This window comes from Mus pahari, chromosome 2, assembly GCF_900095145.1.
Source record: "Mus pahari chromosome 2, PAHARI_EIJ_v1.1, whole genome shotgun sequence".
In the NCBI taxonomy this organism is placed as follows: Eukaryota; Metazoa; Chordata; class Mammalia; order Rodentia; family Muridae; genus Mus; species Mus pahari.
This window is the reverse complement of record NC_034591.1, coordinates 108,135,610-108,153,641: the sequence shown is the minus strand read 5'-3', so window position 1 is coordinate 108,153,641 and position 18,032 is coordinate 108,135,610. Positions and strand designations below refer to the sequence as shown.

The 18,032-nt window shown below is 52.2% G+C and overlaps 1 protein-coding gene across 3 annotated transcripts in view; it reads right to left on the bottom strand.

Moving 5' to 3' along the window:
* Fbln2 (fibulin 2) overlaps positions 1–6,016 on the bottom strand; it is a 57,633-nt gene extending 51,617 nt beyond the window's left edge. Inside the window, exon 1 of one of the 3 annotated variants that reach the window (XM_021190552.1) lies at positions 5,560–6,016. The gene's annotated coding sequence lies outside the window, so the exon portion shown is untranslated. Of the gene's footprint in view, positions 1–2,867; positions 2,886–5,559 lie in introns of those variants that run through there. The other 2 variants (XM_029535393.1, XM_029535394.1) reach the window with 2 other exon arrangements.
* Positions 6,017–18,032: the final 12,016 nt, after the last annotated feature.

The window sequence follows — 18,032 nt, the reverse complement described above, 5'->3', positions numbered from 1 at the left end:
CACACACACACACACACACACACACACACACACAATCTTGTCTTCCTCCCTTGGTGTGCCTGCTTTAGCATGGAAACTAGGAGAGCTAACAAACGAGCCCCCAACTCCAGCAAGCACCTCCCTGGCCATGTGCCCACTAGACTCTCAACCATCCCTAAGTGTGGCCAACAAGTTTTCACTGCTCCCATTGAGGCCCTCATCCCACAGTCTCCATTTACCCCATCAGTATGCAGAGCCACCCTGGCTACAACTGCAGCAGAGGGTAGGAGATAACCTGATGAGGGGGAGGAGATAATCCAGATGCTTCTCCAGCCTGCTCTCTCCACCACAACCATGGGGGTTTTGCACTCCAACCAGACCTCTCCCTGACCCATCAGAGTCCCCTAGCAGTGCAGCACCTCCAGTGGCCAGCCCCTCCCACCCCCATAACTATCCACTTCTATTACCTTCAGTTATGGGGTGGGCAGCTACCACCCTGTAGCCGATTCTGGTCACTTGCTCTTGGCAAGCCTTCGGTCTCCTGGCAGCAGTACCCAGGGTGGGGGTCCCTAATTTTTCGTCTCTGACCTAGGCATCCTCACCCACCCATCTGCTCACAGGGACCTGTGTACTAATCTGCTTCCCATCTGTGTCTCCCACCAGATTGAGCTCTGTGATGCAGAAGAAGTGGCCTGGGTCACTGCATTTCCCTCAGCACTCAGAAGCACACTGCACACACAGTGGATGCTCAGGAAGGACCTGCTGCATGAGGGTGGGCGGCACGTCTTCTCTGACAAAACTGGAGAAGGACTGCAGTCCCCAGTTCACGGTTAGGAAACCGAGGCTCAGGAGCTGAATGAGGTAATGAGCCTGAAGGAGCAGAGTATCTGGGCAGCAGAGTTGGGCACTCCATAGGAGGCCAAGGGAATTTTTTTTTTCTGCACCAGCCTCTCCCCATACAAGAGTGGGGTCTGAGCCACCTCCCTGAGCTGGGCGACATGCCTAGGACCAAGTGAGGATGTGGGCTTCCAACCACATGCCAAATGCCCATTCCAGACAGCCCGCAGGGATTAAACAGGAGTGCACACCCCAGGAAAGGAGGCAAAAGGAAAGGGGGAGGGAAAGAAGGGGGAATTTCCTTTTGCTCACTGGCTAGACTTTGCAAAACGTGACTTTGGCACCATAGGATGTAATCACCGTGGAAACTTTCACAGGTCGTGCCAGGGAGGAGTACGTCTATTCATGGAGGTCACGGACACAGGGTTGTGAATGATGACCCTCACTCATCACCCAACACTTCACAAGTGAATACCCACTCGCTGGTGGCTTTCAGCTTTGTGTAATGTTTGGAGGTCTCTTTCCTGTGTCACTAGGGGTGGCTCTCAGGGCCTTATGCACTCGACCCATAGGCTTTGCTACTGATAATAACAACCAGCCTCTCCTGCATGTTGTTCTGAGACTATAACACTGTAACAAGGCATACAGTGGGAAGTCTCGCCTCCCCTCTGCTGCCCCTCCCAGGTGGGCGCAGGTCACCTTTCCTCTGGGGTGGTGGCCGCTGCTCATGTAGCCTGTGTGAATGTGTGTTGTGATCTGACAGGAGGCAGCACGGCTACACCAAGTGGCAGTGCCTCCTTTCCTTCTTCCAGCAGACCTTCTAGATCTTTCCACATAGCACACACCCTAACATTTTTACAGCTACATAATATGCCACAAAAGACTATGCTGGCCTCTATTTGACCAGTTCATGTCACAGGAAGCTTAGTGACCCCTGCCAAGCCTAGCTCCCCATTCACATGCATTTTCTCAAGACAGGGCCTGCCCGGACCCCAGGCCTGGATCTAAAGAGGGCTCAGTGGTCACACAGTACCATTCTGCAGAGGCATGAAGCCTCCGGAACCTGCGCATGCCCAGAGCATCTCTACATGGACCTGCAGCTTGGAGCTTCCTGGTTCAAAACTTCCAGGCACTCTCCTTTAATTGGGACACTAAGAAGGTAGAGGAAGGGAGATCTCGAGGGGTCAGAGGTCAATCTGGTCGACAGTGAGTTGAGGCCAGCCAGAGCTACATAGCCGGATCCTGTCTGAAGAAGCAAGATAAAGCAAACTAAAAACTTGCAGGAAATTTCAAACTCCCTGCTGTATACCCTGCACCTTCTCTGACCCTACTGTCCCCTTCCCACGAAAGCTTCACCCCTCCCTTTTTCTCCCACACAAGCACCAAGAAGAAGCTCATCCTGGGCTCCTTGAACTTGCTGTCACTGTCATTCAGATCTCAGTTTAGAAATCCCTCCTCAGAATAGCTGAGAAACAGAAAACGAACTCCATGGGGTTTTTTTGTATGATTCTCTCTCTCTCTCTCTCTCTCTCTCTCTCTCTCTCTCTCTCTCTCTCTCTCTCTCTCTCTGTGTGTGTGTGTGTGTGTGTGTGACTTTGTGAAGTTGGGTGAGTAGGGAGGTGTTGGGGATCTGGGAGAAGTTAGGAGAGGGAAGAAAACATGATCAAAATAAGACAAAAGAAAAGAAAAGAAAAGAAAAGAAAAGAAAAGAAAAGAAAAGAAAAGAAAAGAAAAGAAAAGAAAAGAAAAGAAATCCCTCCTCAAAGAGACCCTTAACCCCATCCCTAAGCCTAGGCTACAGGGTAAGGTCTAGACCAGCCCTCTGCATAGCAAGACTCCATTTCAAAACAACCAAAGACACACACACACACACACACACACACACACACACCCCAAGTCCACCTGGCCATATACCTCTTTCCACAATACGTTCCCATCTGGGTCCCACCCCACCCCACCCTGCCTCCTCTAATTAGAAAATTGGCTGCATAACAACATGCACAGCATCTGTTTCACCCACCACCCCCCCCAGCTCCCATAAGCATCTGTACCTGGCCAGAACAAAATGCTGGACAGTCATCCCCATCTCCGCCTCCTCACTGTAAGCTCATGAGCACTGGAAAGTGCCAGAAGTCTGCTGCACAGAAGAAAAGACTGAGGTCCAGGGAATGGGATTGGGAGCAGAGCAGGGCCTCACCTCTAGACTACTTCCCTAGCAAGAAATCTCCAAGAAGCACCAAGGAGAAGCCAGTGTGGATGCACCCTCCTCTTGTCCCCTGAGCCATGGACAGGCAGCCACATGTCACGGGGGTGCTTAGCATACCTATGATCAGCCACATGCGGAAGATGAGTGTGGAAGACCACAGAAATTGCATCCTAGAATAACACAGTGGCCACCGTACCCTGAACCACCCATCAAGCAGCTGCCTGCAGGGACATGAACTTGGCTTGCGTGGTATCCTGAGTCCCTCTCTCTGTGGCATCTCATTTGCCAAGGCCAGCTAGAGAAATAAGAAAAAAAAATTATTCACAGCCTAGCTTCCAAATTTAAGGCACAAGGCCAGAAGATGTCCAAGAGGTCGTGCCTGAGTGTTGCCATGGATTTACCCCGACTTTGTGATCTCCACTTGAGGGCCACAGGAGTCACAGCAAAGAGGGCTGTCACTCCCATCAGACATCAAAGGGGCAGGCTGTGTGTAGTCTCACTCCTGAGCCCCTGGTTCTGCTCCACCATGATCCCAAGGAGCAATCTCCTTGCCTTAGTCATGCCAGGAGCATTTATTGAGCACCTACTGTGTGTCCGCTATGGATGAGACTCAGGAAACTCCAGAGTCACTGACATCCAGGTCTCCCTTTCTCGGGATTCAATGCTGGAAGGACAGAGAGCTTTGTTCCAGGGTGTGAAAATGCTCCTTTGCTTGTTGAATGCTTTCTGAGCCTCCCTTTTCCAGTCAGGAGAACCAGTGTGACTTTACAGAGGGGCTCTCAGAATAACAAGAAGGAAAATTCTATGCGAGGTCTATCTCAGGTCCACCAGGAGCTCTGATCTTCCTCGTATGGGGACACCAGGCCATCATGCCCACAGACCAGCACAAAATGTCTATCCTATCATTAGGATCCCCTGTAAACCTGACACTCCCACCTTTGTGGTGACCAACATCCTGAATGGTAGGAGGCTTACTTAAGGCATGGCAGAGCCTAGCCTGGGCTCACCCTTGAGATAGCAATGGATTTAAAAGGCCACAACCAGAACAGGTCTCCAAAGGCCAGACAGGAGCCCAGAAGGAAGACCTGGCAGAGAGTGCAACCAAAGGTGCCCCTGGCCCATCCCTAAGGGAGGCAGCCAGCAGCCCTGGTTGAAGCACTCCACAAAAGCATATGAATCCTGAACCGCTGGAGCTTGCATTTTTTTCAAGAAAAGACGGAAATCCGGACTTTTCTGTGAAAGCTGCCAGTTAGTAAATGCTGGCAGCTAATTAAATTTTTAAAAACAATAATAGCACACTGAGAGCCAAGCAAAACATGCAGAGCTAGTCACAGGCAGGGCTGGCGGGTCTGTGCCTCCAGTCAGATGCTTTCTACATACGAGATGAAGGAGTGGGAGGGAAGACAAGGGGGTACCCGCCCTTGGCAACATCTCCCATCCTGCCTTTTCTCTCGGGGGTCCTGCACACACACACACACACACACACACACACACACACACTTGGCACCTCTGGAAGGTGAGGCTCAAAGCTCCCATCATTCCATCACAAATATGCCCTAGCTCCACTCAGTGCCAAGCCCAGGGAGCTCTCTGCTGCCACCCACATCACCCAAGCTCTCCTGGAGAGGGTCAGGTTCAGCATCCTCTGAGCCACAAGCACCCACACACCACAAATTCCTTTTTGTCTCTCTGGCCTGTCATAGAACACCTGCTGGCTCAGACCAACTTCTGACTGGTCCAAGTGCCCATCACCACGAAGCAGATGGGCACGATCTCAAGACGGCTGAGGAAGAAAGGATGGGCCCTTGCCTAGGAGAGGGGGGCAGGGAAACAAGAGGTGGTGAGGAGCCAAGCCCACCCCTGAAGACTCAGCCCCTCCTGGGCCCCCTAGGCCACTCCAAGAGTGAGCCAAGACTAACACCAGCAGCCACCTCCTCCTCTCTAGGCTGAGACTCCCACTCAGCAGGGGAACCACAGATGCTAGGGACCATGACACTGTCTGTGCACCTGAGTGTGGGGCCCTTTGTGTCCAACACAGGCCTCTGTGGGAGATGTGTGTGAAATAGCATATGGAGATAAGCAAAGTGTTGAACCAACCGGCATTGAACCAAACTTTCTATGGATGTTGAACGCACACGTGCTTAACACGGACACATATGCATGTCTGAAGGATGCCTAAAACATGCAAGTATGTGTGAAAGCACTCACATGCATAGGGATGTGGGAGAAGTGAACTGCACAGCCCCTGCAAGAGAGATTCTGGACTGGGAGTTGGGGTGGCCTGTGCTTTGCAGAGCTTGCAGTAACTTCTGCTAGCGTGAGTGCATGTGTGGCAGTTTGTGACTGAGGGTGGGGTGGTACCAGACCGAGAGGCCCAATTTTCCCCGTTGGGGATGGGGGGCAGTTGGGGGAGTGACCCTGGGAGACCCTGAAGGAAGAGGCTTGTGTCTGGAGGGCCAGAGAGACAAGCCAGCGATCAAAAGAACGTGACCAACCTAGAGGGAGCGCGGGGTGGAGACCGAAGGCTCCGTACTTACCCGGTGCTCTGTGTTGAGCTGCGCTGCCGTCAGTCTGTCCGTGCACCCGCCGTCGGTGAATCCAGAGTCCCGGTGGCGCGCGGCGCAGGGTTGGAGAAGAGCGGGACAAGCCAGGCCTCGAGACCCCGCCCCACAGGTCCCGCCTCAGGGCGGGGCCTCGATTTTGCTAAGACTTCGCCCAACCCAAGGCTCAACCCGCCCAAATAGGAGCCCAGGAGCCGGCGCTCTCCTGTACGGGTCTCTGAGTCCCTCTTTCCACTCCCCCTCACCAACCACACTTTGGCTATACTGAGACTCAGATGTCTCAGTACTGCGCCACCCTTTAGCTTTTAGCTTCTCCTTCTGGACCCAGCACCCTGTGATGGCCAGAGGTACCCAGGCTCAAAGCTGCCCAGGGACAGGTCTGCAGAAACTAGGCATGGGCATGCTCCCATCTCAGTTCTCCACTGTCTAGATCACCCTGCCCCTGCCCTTTTTCCTTCTTCTTTTTGATTCAGTTGCCTGTACTATGATGTGGCTTAGCCAATCCTCTTGACCTCTGTGGGTAGGGAGCTGTGGATTACACTGTCACCTACAGCACAGTGCCCAAGAGGCAGTCACTCTGTAAGATATACACTCAAAACATATCATTAGTGGGCCCTTGGCTCCCTCCCCCCCAAACAAGGCAGGTATCCTAGTGTCTGATCACCACTGTCCACTCTCAGCAGGCCCAGGGCCTGCGCATGGTAGAAAACCAACAGTGAGCTTCACTGTCTGAGATCCAAGACTGCTAATCACCTCCCATCCCTGCCAGAGATGGACGCCCCTACAGCCACTGCCCGCCATTCTAGGAGCAGCCGTGACCCAAGAGTGAGCTGTGGCCCAGAACAGGTGTGAGGCAGCCAAGAGCGGACAAAAAGACAGAGAAGGGAGGTTATCTGCCCAGGGTTACGTAGCTGCACCCAGAAAGAGCCAGGGAATCGTAGAGGAACCACGATGGGATGTGGGGAGCAGAGCTGAATGGCAAAGTCTGAGGCAGCCTGCCTCCGTGGGCCCTTTCCACAAGCGCCTCTCTCAGGGCATTTGTGTATGCTGTTGACATCTACGAGAACACCTCACCCCCCAGGAGCCGAGGGCTGGTGCATCCTTGTTTTGAGATAAACTATCCCCTCTCTGAGACCACATCAGAGCCCTTCTATCCTGCCACTTGGCTGCATTCTCTCCCTGGCTACCTTTTTGAGATTGGTTTATAAATGATCGTTTGTAGAATTACTTAGCAGCTAAGACTTCTTTCCCATGCAGCTGTGTGTCCTTGGGCCAGTCACCTTGGGCAAGTCCCTTCCCTCTGAGTTTTGGCTTACTTCCTCAGGGGCAAACTAAACAATAGGCATCAAAGCCTACATCGGGGGTTGAGCTGAAATCCCAAAGTTCCAGAGGGGTGTGTTCAGTAAATAGTATATGAGAATAAAGAGCAGATGAAACCCTTCTCTCTATGGCCAAGCGCAAAACTGCAGCAAGCATGGACCCTTTCCCCACTGCAAGTCCTGGCTGAGGGAGAGAAGGGAGGCAAGCAGCCAAAATTCAGGCTCAGGCTGCAGACAAGGAGCCTGGGCCTGGTTGTCTTTCCACCAGATAACATAGAGGCTGTTTCCCACCTCCGACATTTGAGCCAGAGTCGTGGCTCGCCTAGAGCCTGCCAGGACTCTTATCAAGACAGGGTATGCATCACCCACCAGGAATCTGGGGCCGGGGCTTGGCTGACATAGAGTTGGAGGAAGTTATAGGCTGATAAGGTCCAGACAGAGTGCTATAGGGGGCAGAGGTGTTATTCACACCAGTGCTGATCTCACAGCCTCCCTGGGCACTGAGGCGCCAGAGCTGGTAGGGGTGGGGCTCACCTACATCACCTGGCCAACTGGACCGGGAAGATAAGCTCACAGTCTTTATGGAAGGGGTCTGCAGTTATACCTGGTATATGACCACTGCCCCTCTGTAATAGCACAAGACACCACCCAAGGGCTTGGGAAGGCCAGCTCTGAGGTTGGACAGCCTTTCTGAGTGGCCTTCAGCCTCAGCTTCAGTGTCCCCATGGAGATACTGGAGTTGTGCAGGCAATGCTGAAAGTGGCAACTGGACACGCTAAGCCGCTAAGCCCTTGCTTTCATGTTTGTTGTCACTTTATCCACTGCAAACCTTCACCCTGCATCATCTGTGGGAGAAGAGGTGTCATAAATGTCCCTGGGACTCAAACTTGGAGAGAAAAGAGCAACCATGGGGACCAAATCTTGCTGTCATACTGGTGTAGGCATCCTGGAGTCAGGACTCCTGTTTAGAGCTATCCTCCTGCCTCTGGGGGCTGATGTGGCTCCCAACCTCCAATAGGCTCTTTGATCCTCCCTCCCACTCTGCCTCTTTGTCTCTCCTGCCCTCCCGTTAACTTTACAGCCACAGTGCAGGAGCGCCAGTCTGCTGGCTCCCCAGCTGCAGGGGAGATGAGGACAGAGCCACCAAAGCTTTCCAGTGGAGACTCTGCTGTCTCCCCAACCCAGAAAAGACACTGTGGCTTGAATACCCTTGAAAGCCCTCAGGCTCTTGAGCCCTGAGTGTCCCCGAGTTTGCTGGGGAGGGGTGATCTAGAGGGTAAAATGTTGCAGCGATAGAATCTCCAGGAAGTGGGCCTGGTGGAGCATGGTTAGGTTATGGGGGCTCCACCCTCAGATGGGATTAATGAGTCTCTCTCAGGCCCTGCTCAGTGAGACTTTGTTGTAAAGACCCAGCCTGCCTGCCCCCCACCCCCTCTGACTTCCCGTCTCGACATGTGATCTGTCCCTCTCACAGACTTTCAGCCATGGTGTGGTGCAGCCCAGGGGCCCTGCCCAGGATGCTGGCCCTGTAATCTGGGCTCTCTTAGGCTCTGAGTTACAGAAGACTTTTCTTCATACAGCAGCAGAAACTGAATGAAAATAACTTTCAAAGATGATGGCCAGAGACATTAAAAGGCCAGGCCACCCACAGGGAGTGAGATATGACCCTTCTTAATCCTGCTGTCCCACAAAGATGCTTGGCAGCACTACCCCAGACATGTATGACAATGAACTGAATACTTCAGTACTTTGCATCTTTATCTGCAATATAAATGTCTATTCTACCCAAATCCAGTTTACCAGTGGGTGGAGTAGAATATCTGAATTCTTAGTAATCCCCAGGCCACCTGATAGGTATAAGCAACGCTGGGCAGAAGGCCTTCCCAGCTTTGTCCATCCCCAAAGAGAGGAGAGTCTGCAGGAAAAAAAAGCCACCTGGAGCCCCTGAGGGCTCCCCCTCCCTCCTCCAGCCTTCTAGATGATGGTTCACCAGCACCTGGAATTCCTGCCTGTGCATGTCCTTCCTGTGCCCTGCCTCCTCCCCAGAGTGGCTGCACTACCAGCCCACACATCTCAGGCCTCAGGGATACCTGGGCAGGAACTAGCATTTGACATGAGCAAGACCTGGATACAGAGAAACAGAGTTAATGATTAGGACGTCTCTAGCCCTTCATCCACCCACACCCCATCCCCAAGGCTAGAGCTGTGTAAGAAGCTGTTTCACCCTCCTGGGAACATCCCCCGCACCCCAACCCCATCCCTCTGCTTTCCAGCTCACTATGGATCTGTTCCACCCACCCAACCCTTTCTACCTGTGGCAGGACTTAGACCCCTCCCCACTGTTTGGTGAGAATCCACATATAGGGAGTTCAGATGGGCACAGGAGCCTGGCTAAGGTCAGCATTTCCGGCTGCCACAGTCACAGCCACTCTGGGCCACTGGAGAGGAGCAGGAAAGATATGACCAGCTCCAAGGAAGGACAAGCCTGCCCTTCCCTTTCCCTTCTGGGTAGATTGACATAGATCATGCCCTGCTGGGTATCACAGGTGGCTTTACCTGCCCTGGCCCTTCACTTGGAAATGCACCAAAGCATAGGCCTCTTCGTTATAGCAGCCTGGCCCATACCTAACTAACTTAAGATCTCTGCTAAGAAGCCTAGATATACCATGCTGTGCACAGGAATCTCCCATGGGGTTAGGGGGTGCTAGGGGTGGGACTTGTGTATACTACAAGACCTATGCAGTCTGCATTTCAGTTTTCTGCCCAGCTACATCCCCAGGAACTAGGACCTCTGCAGAAACTTCCCGTATCTATCCTGGGACCACAGGATGCATTTGGACCGGGATGATCCCCCACTTCCTAGCTGGGCACCTGGCCCAGGAGTGGCCTGCGAGAGGAGTCAGGGAAGGGAGGTAACTTAGAAAGACTCTGGCAAGGAGCCCAAAGAGGACACTTGTGCCTGGTGCTTTTTTGAGCCTGAGCTTGTGGCCACTGCCTAACATGTGATGGGCCAGGAATGAGCAGAGAGCATCTCTGAGCAGCACAGGAACTCGGACGTGCTTCCCAATGGCAGATGCTGAAGCTCAGCCTAGAGCCATCCAGTCGCAGGCTTCCGCTAGAGGGCCTTACAGTGGAACTTATACTATAGGGACTTATATAGGACTATAGGGACGCACTTGCTTCTGGAAGCTTCTACCAATCTGAGTTGCGGTTTTGAACTAGTTGTTTCGTTTGAGACTTTGGTCAGTGTGAACAGGAGTTTCTTGTTCACAAATTCTCCTATAGGAATTGGCTGATAAACTTGATTCAGTGAGACAAAATGGCCTACCATGTACAGCCTCCGTTCCCCCACCCCCTGCACTTCCCAGGCTCCTCCTGACACGTCCCAATGTCCAGATTGCCATCACTATTCCTGGTTTACAGTTGAAGAGGCTGAGGCCCAGCAGTATGGCAGGGTCCCGTGCAATCAGCTCAGTCTCTCCCCCCCTCTGCTGTCCCACATTGTGAACAGGGACCAAGTGCCCCTTGGTGAACTGCTCAGAGGGTCTGAAGCATCTGGAACCCCTGGGGAGGTGGGAAGCCATTACTCTTCCATGAGTCCCCTGTGCGTTCCAGGAAGCCAAAGGCCTGACGACTTCGTCTGGGAATGGTAGGCTTCCACCTCTGTGGCCCAACTCATTTCTGATTCATCTGACCCTTCCCTCTGGTATGATGAAATTTCTGGCACGTCTCAGAAGTTCTAGTCACCCAGGACAAGACTTAGCCCAGCCTGGCCACTCAGGACAGCTTTCCTGGCTTGGGGGAAAGGGATGGATGAGGGGGCAGGGTGCTGAACTCAGAGTAAAGATCTCACCATGGGTTAGAAAGCAAGCTGGGGGTACCCAGAGCCACCACACACACACACACACACACACACACACACACACACACACACACACACACACACCTTCCAGAAAAAACCAAAGAGGGAAGAGACCTGCCAAAGACCAAATAACACAACCCTCAGGGGCCAAGTCGGGCAGTTGAGAGGCAAGCTTCTGGCTATTCCAAGCCTTGGCTTTCCCACCTGTGAAACGTTAAAGGCTAGTCCTAATTTTAATAACTGCATTAGAGAATTTTTACCAAACCAGCAGATGATGTCTTCTCAGAAGAATCTGTTTCAGTCACTTCTGTTTTATACAAATGTATCCAACCCTAACCATTTCTAAACGCTCTTATCATTTTAAAAATGATTTGGGGAGAATCTCTGGATTTAGATTTGGGCACCTGTCCAGTCCAAGAAGTTTCTGTGGCACAGGGCACATGCATCTCTGGATGCTTTTGGCGCTTTTGTCAATAGACCCCTGGAGCTCATATCAACAGCCCCCTAAAGGTTGCATGATTTCCTCCGCCCCATCAAGAGCTGCACTCCTGGCATGGGGTGCCCAGCCTCCAGGGTTCCTCAGTGTCTTCAACAGGCTGTCTTTCTGAAATTCTTTGTACAGGAGGGGGTTCACCCTTTTCTGCAGACCCTCCTATACTCTGGTCATGTGATTTTTTTTTTTTTTTTTTTTTTTTTTGGTTTTTCGAGACAGGGTTTCTCTGTGTAGCCCTGGCTGTCCTGGAACTCACTCTGTAGACCAGGCTGGATTTTTTTCAGTTGATGTAGATGGACCCACCAATACTTTTCCTTAGATCAGTGGTTCTCAGCCCTCCTAATGCTGCAGCCCTTTTTATACAGCTCCTCATGTTGTGTCACCCCAAATCACAAAATTATTGTGTTGCTACTTAGTAACTATAATCTTGCTACTGTTATTAATCATAATGTAAGTATCTGATGTGCTGCCCTTGTGAGAGGGTCATTTGACCTCCCAAAGGCATCTCAATGCACTGCTCTAAGGCTTCAGGTCCTGAGGTTCTGCTTAGAATGGCCTCCTCATTCTTACCTCCATCCATCCATCCATCCATCCATCAATTGCCCTTAAACCTGACCCCAGGGCCCCCTGCCGAATTCTACTTGCTGGTATTTGTCCTTTAGCTGGTTGCTTGAGTATGAGAGGAGGGAGTCTCCAGGAGATCCTTCTGCAAACAGCCTCCATCTGCCAGACGGGCTACCCCATCGACCTTCGGGAATTTATGAGTTTGGGGTTATAAGCATCTAAGGTTTGTAGTGGCCACAGGAACACATCTCCTTGGGAGTGACAGACCCCCTCCATCACCACACTTGCAGCTGAGCTGAGGCTCCTGTGAGCTGCAACCAGCTAATGGCATTACAGCCGCACAGACACAGGGACACCAGCAAATGTCAGGAGAGTTCCTTGGGCCTGGGTATGTCTGGCCAGAGTGTCTGGAACTGAGCTCCATTCCCAGCCTTCCTCCATGAGCCACTGTCTCCCAGAACAGCCTGTGTCAGAGCTGTGCAGCTAGCGGCACCTCTCCTGTTCCTCAAGGCTCACATGCTCCGAACCATCTGATTCACTTGGCCATATCTCTTCGGGCCGCACAACAAGTCAAACTCACTCAATGACAGAACCAGAAGAAGCTCACAGAGTCCACATTGTAGCACAGGCATCTCATGTCTCACTGAAGCTTAAGCATTATGCTCCCACTTCATAGATGACAAATTGAGGCCAGGACCCTCTGGGATCTCAGGTTCCTTGGTCTTATAAATGGTACTTGGTTACATTTATCTCCTCAACTCTGATGGCCCTGGGGCCAGAGGAACATAGGAATGTATGACAGAAGTGCAAAGCCCCTTCCGTGGGTGGGGCGAGGCAGCTGAGCTCCCTACCCAGCTAAGCCCAGAGGAAGAAGTCAGACGGAGCCAGGAGGGCCTCAGTCTTATGTGCTACAGCAACTCAAGCAATGGGAGATGGTTTCTTCTAACAGCGAGGTGACTCTGTTTTGGAGTTCAGACCTGCCCTCTGGTCCTCTGCCAGCTCCTTCTCATCCTGGGTTCTTAGGATTGTTCTCTCCTGGATGGGCCACAATGACCCCAGTTTAGCCTGCCCTGACCCAGGCCTATGCCATGAACCGAGCAGAACAGGGCTCTGGTATAGCCTGCACAGCCATAAAAATCCTCCTTCCACACTGCAACCCTTAGAAGTTAAGTGATGGGACCCAATCTGGTAGTAATTATTTGGGGGTAAGCATGTTAAAGCACCAGACACGCTGGCCTCCTCGACCTTCCAGTAAGGGGCTTGGCAACTCATATGGGTCCACATATCTGTCCTGGCTGTTTGTACTAAGTTTCCTTCTGGCCTAGTCCCACTAGTTTCCTCCTGGAAGCTGCTTCAGCCTCTTCTTCCTCCTGGCCTCCTACTAAAGCCCAAATCAGGCACCAGGCAAGGACGCACACTCAGGGATCACACTGACCAGCTGGCTCCAGCTCCTGGAAGCCAAGCAGCCCCCTGATGTGGTTCTTCAGTCTTCCCTCACCCTCAGTCCAGCACAGGCTCCTGCATGCTTGGGCTCTGATCAGTCTGCTCTATACTCTGCTGACTGCTCCAGAGCCCCACAGCAGCACAGCTTCAGCATCTGTCCACCATCCATCCCCACAGGGACAGGAGAGCATGGAGGGAACAGGCTGCCTGGCTGCTGATCCAAGCCCACACTCTACACTCATGATCCTGTGACCTGGAGACAGTGTCTCTCCTTCATAGTGGAGAAACTTGGTTAGTTTTGGAGGGACACTCTGTATTAAGGAGCCTGTGTGTGTGTGTGTGTGTGTGTGTGTGTGTGTGTGTGTGTGTGTGTGTGTGTGTGTGTTGCTCAGGANCACTCTGTATTAAGGAGCCTGTGTGTGTGTGTGTGTGTGTGTGTGTGTGTGTGTGTGTGTGTGTGTGTGTGTGTGTGTGTGTTGCTCAGGACATGACTTGTGCATAGTGAATGCTCAATATTAAGCAGTGTCTGGCTATTCTGTGCCTGGCTCTGTGTAACCCTGTGGGTACCAGCAATAACCAGGACACATCCCTGTCCACATGGAGCTCAAGCTGCAATAGGAAGACACAGGCCATGAGAAGCACCAGGAAGCATCAAGGTAGGGCAACCCAGAGGCCCAAACGACTCTCCTTAGACAGGCCTGTCCTCTCCAGGCCCCCTTGTACCCTCTAGGAAGTAGGGACAATGATCCCACACCCTCCCGTGTTGGGGTGATGAATGCATGAGCCAGCTAGAGGAAGAGCTGCAGAAGGCAGTAGCTAGGTCCAGGGCAAGGGAGATGAAAGCTAGTCATGTGGAGGAAGGATTGAGAAAAAGGATGAAGGTAGCCTGTACACTGCCAAATGAGTTTGTGTTTCTTCTGAGAACCAAGGGAACTGTGGCAAGAGGTTGGTTCAAAGGAACAGGTAGAGATGACCTATGAACTTCAGACCACGGCAGCTTCCAGGAAGAAGGAGGACGGGGAAGATGCTGATGACAGAGGGATGGGGAACATGATGATGACAGAGGTGGCACACACTAGGGTGATGTTGGGAGCTGGAAGAGGGAGGAGCGGGAGTGGAGCCCTCAGTTCAGGAATGGAGCCATTGTTGATGAGTTAGGAAGGGGTTGGTTGTCAATGTGCAGGGCTGTTCTATGCCCTCCTCCGCTCTGAAATAGTGACACAGGCACTGGCATATTTATTATGAGCGTCCCGCACTATAACTGGACAGATACTGAGCGAGCCATCTTAGTCCTGCTCTGGCTGCTCCTGCTCCATCTGTCCTCTCCTCATAGTGACTCTCTCACCACCACCTCATGCCCGAATCCTCATGGCAAATTCTTCTCTCTGGTCTCTACCAGAGACCTTCTCGCTGGGATTAGAAGTCCTGCCTTATTCACTCCCAGCTGACTATTGGCTGATCAGATCTTTATTAACCAATCAGAGGTGATCGAAAACATTTTGTTACACAACATTGAGACAGGAGATGCTTGACTGCAACCAGATCTCTGGGCTCCATGATCAGCCTCTGAACACACAGCTCACAGAGCCATCCCCCAACAGCTGGTTCGAACTTTCTACTTCAAATCACAGAGTGCTTGACTCGAGCACGCCTATGCCAAAATGGAACACAGAGCTTTGGTACTGAGAATAGAGGGATGGGCTTCAAGCATGACTGGATCCAGGCGCTCAGATGTGTCACCTGGTTGAAGTTCTTTACTCTCAGCTCTCATACTGGATCTTTATTCCATCTCTTCCAAGGCCATTGCTTCTGGTGACAAAAATCAGCCTGTGGCACCAAGCATAGTCCTAGACTTCAGGTAGGTAACCAGGCCTGAATCAGTTACTGCAGTAGGAATGGGCTGTGTTGATTAGCTCAGTTCAAGATTATTGCTCTTCCAAAGACAGGGAGGCTGTGAGGGGGTTTTGCCAGAATCCATAAAGGGTCCTGATGGTCCTGGCTTTGAAGTCCATACCCTCTCTGATTCAGACTCGGCAGGACATTAATTACTTAACACACATTTTAGAAGTACTTTCTCAGCAAAATTCCCAACAGGCACAAAGGACTTCACCAGCTTCTCAGTGACTGGTTCCCATCAGGGGAGTTTTACTCACTAGCCATCCAGCCAATCAGAACCCAGGGATCAACTCTCCCATGATCATCCATCAACCATCCTTAGTTTGGACCAGAGCAGAACTTGCTGGATCTGGTAGTAAAGCCAGTTGCCTGTGGTTGATGACTAACAGACAATCATGTTACACCCATCACAAAAATGTAGCCAGCAGGAGAGAGAATGACTTGGGCTTTGGGGGCTGACTGAAGCTACGTGATCATAAAGGAAGGGGGTCCTGGGGCAGGCGAGCATGTCCCACCCAGATCTCCTCTCCTGGGGCCTCCGGATGGCCTCCTGTTTCCTTAATGGAGTTATACTCTCTGAACGCATTCACGGTCTGATTTCAGGGTGTTCCTGAACTTGATATGGAGACGTGTGCTGTAAATGTCCCTCACAGCACTGAAAACAGGGTGTGTCCATATGAACACCTGTGGCTTTTCTTTGTCTCTTTTCAATACCTAGTAATATTTCATAGTCCAGTTATAAGATGCCGAACGAGTCTCTTGTTGAAAGCAATTAGGTTGTTTTGTTTTCTTGGTTCCCATTACAATCCTGCCTCAACACTTTCTGTAGCTATCTCCCCATGACATCCGTAGAAGTCCTCTTGGGCAGCCATCCAGGACATCAGGGGCTGAGTCACGGAGTTTACACTTGACGGAATTCACTAGCCCAAGCCAGACTGCTGTTTCCGAATGTCCCTACCCATGTGTGACCTCGCTAGCTGCTGCCTCCCTTCCCGCCCCTTGCTGACATGTGCCCATGCAGTAGGTGTTAACTGGTGTGTCTGTGTGGTTTTCGTTCACATGACCCTCTGAGATGAGCTCAGCCATATCTCAGCCATCTGCTTTTCCTCTCTGTGGAAGTTTCTGCCCATGTCCTTTGCCTTAAAACCCTGTTTTCTTTTCCGTGTTTGCTCTTTCCTAAGCACAACCTAGCCATGTGGCTCCTTGCCCTGAAGCCCTCCCATGGTTCCCCTGAGTCCAGAAGCAGAGCCCACGCCCAGCAGCCTGGCCGGCAAGGCCTTATGGTGGTTTGGATCCAATTGTGTCTCCATTCCGAGTAGAAGATGCTTTCTGACTCTTTCCTCTCCCCTTCCCCTCCCCTTTCCAGGTTTTTCGGGATCCTCCATGTGCCTGCCATATCCTACTCTCTGTCACCCTCCAGGCTGGGGATCATGCTTTACCACTGGCCAGGAACAGCCACCCCACAACCCCACTTGGCTACTCCCTCAGTCTTCAAGTCTTGGCTGGAACATCCCTTATTTGGGGGCAGCCTTCTACTCTGCTCTCCTGTCCCCACTTCCCCAACTCACCCCAAACACCTGGCAGCCACAACTCAGGACACTGTTCCCAGGTCGTATTACCATCAGGCTCCTCAGGTTTTTCCCATAAGCAGCAAACTTCCTGCAAGCCAGGGTCATGACCGTTTGGAGGACATGTATCTGCACAAGGCCACCTCTACACCTTCCCAAAGCCCTCTGAAGATGGGCATGACAGAGGGAGGAACAGGAAGGCATGGTCAAGAGAGATAGCTCTTGGGAAGGTCCCAGGAAGGACTTTGGAAGTCATGAGGACCCCAGAGGAGAGTACAGGAGGGGAAGGCTCTAGGTTTGGATTCAGTAAGCTAGCGCTGGTCCTGTCTCTCTGCCAGTAACACAATTATCTTTCTGGACAGGTATTTTGTCCTTCCTGCCTCAGTTTCCCCTCTGACTCAGGAACTCTTGGCCTCTTTCCTATCACAGACAGTGCCTCTAATAGCCTGCTTGAGGCCCAACCCACAATTCTAGGCAGAGGGAACAGGCAGACCCTGGAGCAGACAAAGGGGCCTTGTTTCCCGGCTCTTTGCCGGAACCTCCCCCACCCCCAAACCCTCCCGCCCGCCTCCCAGCTTGGCTCCAGCTGAACAAAACCAGATGCCAACATGTGGGAGGAGGCAGAGGGCGGGCAGCATCCCAGGACCCCTCTCAAGGTCTGGGCCCCTGCCAGAAACTCCAGATGCCATGGACTCTAAAGAGAGTTCCCCCTTCCCCACAGCCCCAGTGGCACCAGGCCCTTGTCTGAATCTCCGTCTGTCTTCCCTAGGCCTTATGCAAGGCATGCCCAAGCCCCCAGAAAGGTAATACTAGCCGGCTCTTTTACAGATGAGAAGCTGGGAACCCTTAGAAGTCATGGTCCCCGGCCCACAAGCTCAGCTCCAAATGACTTGAAGCATCCAGATGGTACCACCTTACTGCCCGCACCAGACCCATCCTTGCCTTCCTCTGAGAGGACAGCACAAGTGAGCCTCATATCACAGGAGGTCAGTTGGCTGGGATTCCTTCTGCCCCACCCCAGGGATGCAAATCTGAGGAGGCAAGGAGACAATGCCCAGTGTTGGCAGTCCCTGTCAGAGGCCCAGAGACTGGGGCTACAGCTTAAACTCAGACAGCCAGTACCCTGTTGTTCCAGACCATAGCAGCCAGAGACTCCGTACTCTAGGTGTTTGGGCTAGAGGCTCATTGCCTGGAGCATTGGGCTACTGTGGTATCCCTCAGCTCCTAAACAGGCAGGTCTTGGGCACTGGGGCCCTCAGCCTTTGTTTGCAGCATGTCATACACTCTGGTCCAGAGTATCTGAG